The sequence below is a fragment of the Agrilus planipennis genome, unplaced genomic scaffold, assembly GCF_000699045.2.
Source record: "Agrilus planipennis isolate EAB-ADULT unplaced genomic scaffold, Apla_2.0 scaffold73, whole genome shotgun sequence".
In the NCBI taxonomy this organism is placed as follows: Eukaryota; Metazoa; Arthropoda; class Insecta; order Coleoptera; family Buprestidae; genus Agrilus; species Agrilus planipennis.
The window spans coordinates 1,216,475-1,223,279 of NW_020439682.1; the positions used below are offsets into that span (position 1 = coordinate 1,216,475).

Here is a 6,805-nt window from a genome sequence, read left to right on the forward strand (position 1 = left end):
ATTGTATAGCAGCTGTCCACGCGGACGCATCGCTCACTCAAGTAGGAGAGAGACAGATGTCGAACGCTGCCGAACGCGGAGGCCGATTGTGCCTCTTTGTCGCTCGTTCCGCGCTATCGCTTGCACTTCAAGCCTTAAATGGAACGCCTCAGAGCGAGGTAACGCCGCATGAATCATCTTTTTTCGTGCGTGCAGCCGGCTCCATCGAATTATAAGACGTTGTCACGTCAAAAATAGTATTATTACCTAGGTACATACCTAAACAAAAATTGAATTATTGTTGAACATTGCCGATTAGTTGAACAAGATGAAAATATTATAATGCAACTGTTTTAGTAGAGACTACGTATTTTGCAGAGACGATGCCATAAAGTTCATAAATATTAATCAGTTGAAAGTACAAACTTATTATTAATGTGTTGCAAAACATCGTCGCCTAATTCTAATTACTCCGTCTACGATAAAGTTTAAATAATTTAATTAGAACACCTGTTTTGCTATTAAAACTTTCACTCATTTTCGGTATAATCGAAAATTTGCTAATGCGTTTCTTGTAAAAAGACGAAAATATACTTGCACATCGTCAGGAGCATTACTTCTTCGGAGTTACATTAATGATGAAATTTTTTCTCTTGATGGTTTAACATTTCTAAAGTCGGTCTACAGCACACACGGAGAAATTCTAATGATACTAAAGCCTTCAACGACAGAATTCATTTAAATAAACAGAATTCAGCAAAAAAGTCGTACTTTACTTGGCTGGAATTTGTGCCAAAGTAATGAAGGAGAGGAGTTTCATTATCTACGGGGTAGAAACGGTTTTCTTGAAATATTAAAAATATTCCTTTCTGAACCATCCTTAGGGATTTTAAAGTACAAAAAGCAGTAAATGAGTTTGCTAATGAGCTAGCTGCTTCTAGTTTTTCTTATAGAAAGAAGATATACATATTTATGATTATGAACCATATAAATCATAAAATATCTTCAATAATAATCAAATTCCTGACGAGACCGATTGAGATATTTTACAAAAGGAAAACGACTTTGAGAAATTTTCAAAACAGTCCTTTCTTTATCGTCCTTATTAGGTAGTAAACAAGTCTCCTACTGCCAGTTTTTCTTGCCTATAGCAGATTAATATTAGTCACACAGCTAAAACGTATTATCTACCTAATAATATTATGCAAAGTCTAACAGAAAACTACAAAAAGGCTATATTGTATTTTGATAAAAATAAGTTTTGAGTTTGAAATCTCAATACCCGTAAATCAAATCCGAGGAAAATACTTTGCTTGAGTGGTTTATCGGCATATGTGTATGTATACATATATGATAACAAAATGGTCGGTCGCTTGTAGAGAAAGCAAACAAAATATGTTGAAGAGAAAACCGATTTGTTCAGTATTATTTGTGATTGGCGCAGGATCTGGTCAGTGTGAAACCATTTTTTATTGAATTTTTGACGTGACAACGTCTTATAATTCGATGGAGCCGGCTGCACGCACGAAAAAACATGACTCATGCGGCGTTACCTCGCTCTGAGGCGTTCCATTTAAGGCTTGAAGTGCAAGCGAGAGCGCGGAACGAGCGACAAAGAGGCACAATCGGCCTCCGCGTTCGGCAGCGTTCGACATCTGTCTCTCTCCTACTTGAGTGAGCGATGCGTCCGCGTGGACAGCTGCTATACAATAATACATTTCCATTTACCTCCTTCTCTATATCCATACAAAATATCTATCAAACAAATAAAATTAAAATTTTCTTTTGAAAAATGAAACCATTCCATCAGTATTTTCTTATGACGTTGTCACGTTCAACTATCGTCAGTAAACCGACTTTACAGACAACCGATTTTTTTTATAAATAATAAATAATTAAAAAACTGATCACTTCGGATAACATCCTACAAACCAGCTATGAGGTTTCGTGAAACACTCGGTAAGAAATAATATAGGGGGTGTGACAACAGCAACAATTTTTCCCTCATTAACTTGAGGTAGCGTGTAGTGGGTAAAAAAATTCAGAAATTGAATTTTCAGTATAATATTTCATATTAAACTAAGTCACTTCTAAAAAGATGTCTAAATTGTATGTATGCTTAATCATAGTATATATTCAGTATATAGTTACATCAGTTTGACGGATCGTTAACCTTGTGGGTCGATTGGTCGTGGTTGCTGTTGTCACCTCTCGTAGTTTAGTGGTCAGAACATTGGTGTGTAAAGCCAAAGGTCCCGGGTTCGATTCCCGGCGGGGGTGTGACAACAGCAACAATTTTTCCCTCATTAATTTGAGGTAGAAATTCAGAAATTGAATTTTCAGTATACTATTTCCAAATTAATACAGATCTTTAAGTACATATCCGTCTACCGCAAAGCGTAATCCCATTTCGATGAGTAAAATTTCAGTTCAGATTAGATAAAATTAATTTTTCATCAGTTATCCGTCGAATGTTTGTTAGGCCGTGCTGACAAGCGACAACAGCGGGATGGATGATAAGGTAGATAGATACCTATAGGTGAGTGGGTTTAGTTGATCGTTTTGCGCATCTAGCACAATTATATCCACAACCCATTAATGATTGATGAAGTAAGCAAAGGAATAATTCGAATCGAATGACAAATCACTTCCACTAGGTGTTTCACAAGATCCATTAGATACGGACTGAGCATAATCAAATTAGACGTTACCGACACCTAATGGGTACGTCTGTACCTACACAACGATGCCTATCTAATTGTAAGTTCGCAGTTTGTTGACCATCGAATTACTAATAGAAACAAGCCAAAAAAATGATGTAGCAAAATAGGGTAAAGGATATAATTTGTCGTTGATTTTTTGCCGAATGATTATACTTTTCCCCATTTTGAGTCCAGTCTAGAACTGACCAGCAAAAAACTATTGGAGAACCGTCATGCTGACACTATACATATCATACCTCGAAATTGAAATATAATATAAAATGATACTAATAAATTAGCGACAAATTATTGTCGTTACAGTATTTTCTATGATCTTTCTATTTTGGGATGCGAAATTATTATTTCAGGCTTGACGGTTCTCCAATAGTTTTTCGCGACAAGTTAGCTACAAACTGTGGTCTACGAATTTATATTTCGAACTTCGTATTAGGCTATCATTTCACCTACTTTCCAATAACCGACAAATTAGCGACATATTATAGTGACATACGTTAAAGAAAAACACAAAATGAGACCTATCCAATTGTAAGTTTCGCAGTTTGTTCTTTCAAAACTGATTTTTATTTTACGATCTAATGACCGTTTAGCTTCCGCTGTTTCTCGTTGCACAACTTCGAACAATGAACGTTCAGTTCCAGGAGGAACCAAACGGGATCAGACTCCTCTGGGAACCCAAGTTTTACTCCTAATGAAAACTTACTAACAAATTTATCGACACTAATGGATTCGAAAACACAACCAGAACTTGCCCTTAAGTAAACCTATTACGGCTTTATTAGGAAAAAAAAACTGACAGGGTTAAAGACAGAGTCTGTTACCTATAGGTCCTTTTGTCGAAATGATGATGACATAGATGCTATACTATCTGATATCTATTATTTTTAATTGGCGATATCATTGTTGTTTATTAAAATTTTGTGAAATGTTCGTTTAACTTTGCCACTAATTGAAGAATGCATCAGCGCCGTACCAAAATGACTTTCTCAGGCAATGATGGGGTAGTTAGAGACATTTTGGAAGCAGAAACAGGAGATTACTGTTCGCAAACAGTTAAGGATTTGGGATGTCCTAGTTTTAGGTAAATGTGAGGATTAACTCAGGATAGGAAAGAGTCGAGGTGTCTTAGGACTGACGACCCTATGATTTTGATGATATGAACTACAAAGTTTTGAAGATTATGATACGTTTTTAATGTACACAAAAAGAGACAATTTTGGTTGTTCGGAATCATTTCGTCTTTTTTTGTGGAAATGAAAGACAGTTTTCGTATAATAAACAAATACTTTATTAAATTATATATTGACCGTTCTAGCACAACACCTTTTGCCATCTTTCTGGTAGTAGCATAATTCCACGCTCATAAAATTTTTGGTCTTTGCTGGCAAAAAACTGATCGAGGAGGTTTTTGACCTCCTCATTTGAGGTCAAGGTTTTACCGTCTAAAAAATTTTGGAGTGACCGGAACAAATAATAATCCGATGGTGCCAGGTCTGGAGAATATGGTGGGTGTAGCATTGTATCCCATTCAAGCTGTAAAAGCTTTTGGCGAGTGACCAAACTTGTGTGAGGTCTCGCGTTGTCTTGGTGAAACACTACACCTTTCCTCCACCTGATGACAGTAGACTTCCGAATTAATCGTTGTGTTATCCGGTAAAAGCTCAAAAAAACGATTCCTTTAAAATCCCACCAAACAGACAGCATCACCTTTTTTTGGTGAATATCGGCTTTGGAAATGGTTTGAGCCGGTTCATCTTTTTTGCTCCATGACCTCTTGCGTTTGACGTTGTTGTATACAACCCATTTTTCGTCCCCAGTGATGATGCGCTTCAAGAACGGATCATTTTGGTGACGTTTGAGAAGCGACTCGCAGACGTCAATGCGGCAACACAGATTTTTCTCTGTGAAAACATGGGGAACCCATACATCGAGCTTCGAGGATAATCCCAGGCCTTTCAAGTGGTCATAAACTGTTGAATTTGATAAATTTAACCTCAATCCGATCTCACGTGTTGTTATTCGCCGGTTCACATCAACTAATGCCTTTATCGCGTCTTTATCAGCTTCAACCGGCCTTCCCGAACGTGGTGCATCTTCGACATCAAAATTGCCGGATCGAAATTTAGCGAACCAGTTCTGGCACTGGCGTACTGTCAACACACTTTCTCCATACACATCAGTCAATTTCTTTCTGGCTTGAACAGCATTTTTACCCTTTCTGTAGTAAAACAGTAAGATATGTCGAAAATGCTGCTTATCACTCTCCATATTTAAAAGGACACCAGCCAAAAACTACTGCGTAGAATTAATTAGAATTTTTCACACACAAGCCTTGCTATATGAGCTCTCAAAGCATATAGAAATTATACGACTTAAATGTGAAGTTGGGTGCAAAAGAATACAATTAAATCCTCTGTCGGGAAAAAACGAAATGACTTTCCGAACAACCCGATATACGATACTATAAAAAGTAAAAACTAGAGATACTCAAGTTTACTTTTTTTATTTTAAAGCATTGTTTTTTGGGATTATTCAATTTTAAAGTTGCGATTCAAATCAAACCATTTTTCGACACAGAATTTTGCTTTTTATGTTATGGGATCATTGACGAAAGATTAACTGTATAAATAGACGTTATTCGCAGTCGGTTATCTCTACAATTTTCGGTAAATCAGTTTCCGCTACTGTCATGATAACGGCAAACAATAAAAAAAAAGACAATCGAAACTGAAAAATGTAAAATGACGCGATCGCATCTCTTTTTCGACAAAGTGCCCGTGCTACGCGCCGCACCCACATACATCAAACGATCATTGTGCCCTCATATTTAGGTACAAAATTGCGCGGAATAAAGTGGATGGCGCAGAAAAATGTCTTCCGGTTCAACTGGAAAATATATCAAGTCCTAAAATATACGATCTATGAATGCTCGAAAAGCGAATGTATATCGGAGTTTGCTGTTTGGATAATAAATCACGAAGCTTTTACGCTGTACTGGCGACCGAAATGTTAGAGCACGTTTGGCCGCAAAAGCACAGCCGTAAAACCGGTCTCTCTTATCATAAGAACTCCAGCCGGCTCCTGGCTTTGTATCAACTAATTTAGGAGTTATCCGACCTATAAAAAACATTTCGCTATCTCTTCATCTTCCCCTTACTTTTTACACGCCGCCCCGTCGTATCTCTTAAAAAAGAATCCTTGTTATAGCGCATCGTCCTTTATTAACTACTATCCCAAGACGAACCGTCTGTCCAATGAAATAAAATTTACTTTTCAAGTTTCTGATTTCCGAAATAAAAATCTATTTCATGGATCTTACAGTACATCATCATCATAACGTCGTCAGTCCTAATAAGACCGGTTGGAGACGTACCTCCACTCTTTCCTATCCTAAGCTAAACTTCGCATTTCCCTAAAACTAGAACAACTCATATCCTTAACTATTTGCGAACAGTAATCTAACCCAGGTCTACTTCTACCCCTCCTAACTCCCGTTTCTGCCTCTAAAATGTCTCTGACTAGACCTTCATGTCTGAGAAGGGGTCCTACCAACCTATCTCGCCTATTTTTTACTGACTTATATAGAGTCTTCTGTTCTATTATCTCTAATACTTCTTCATTTTTAACTTTTCTACCCACGTTATCCCCATCATTCGCCTATAACACCACATTTCGAACGCTTCTAACCTTTTCCCTTCCGCCGCGCCCACCGTCCATGTTTCACACCCGTACAACGCCGTGCTCCAAACATACACCTTTAACAATCTTTTTTGAATTTATAAATTAACCGTTCGCGACCATAGAAGTGACTCCTTTTTATTAAAGGCGACTGGACCCTGCGCTGTCCTCTGCTTTATATCCCTACTGCTCCTTCTGCCCTGACTTATCTGACTTCCTAGACATCTGAAATCAGCCATTACTTCTAATTTTTCATCTCCTATCTTGATATTCGCTCTTTCCTTACTTTTTCTTCCCTTGCATACCAGTATTTTAATTTTACTTTTATCTAGAGGATACAGTACATATGCAACTTATATTTCTTATTTCTAACGTGCACTATAATTTGTAGCAACTTTGTAACTAAATGCAAAAATTTGTCGCTCCAG

General features: G+C 37.3%; 1 non-coding gene across 1 annotated transcript; it reads left to right on the forward strand.

Annotated features, from left to right (window-relative positions):
* The first annotated feature begins 2,186 nt into the window (after positions 1 to 2,186).
* On the forward strand, positions 2,187 to 2,259 carry Trnay-gua. Its single transcript has one exon. It is a non-coding gene; the product is annotated as a tRNA-Tyr (tRNA).
* Positions 2,260 to 6,805: the final 4,546 nt, after the last annotated feature.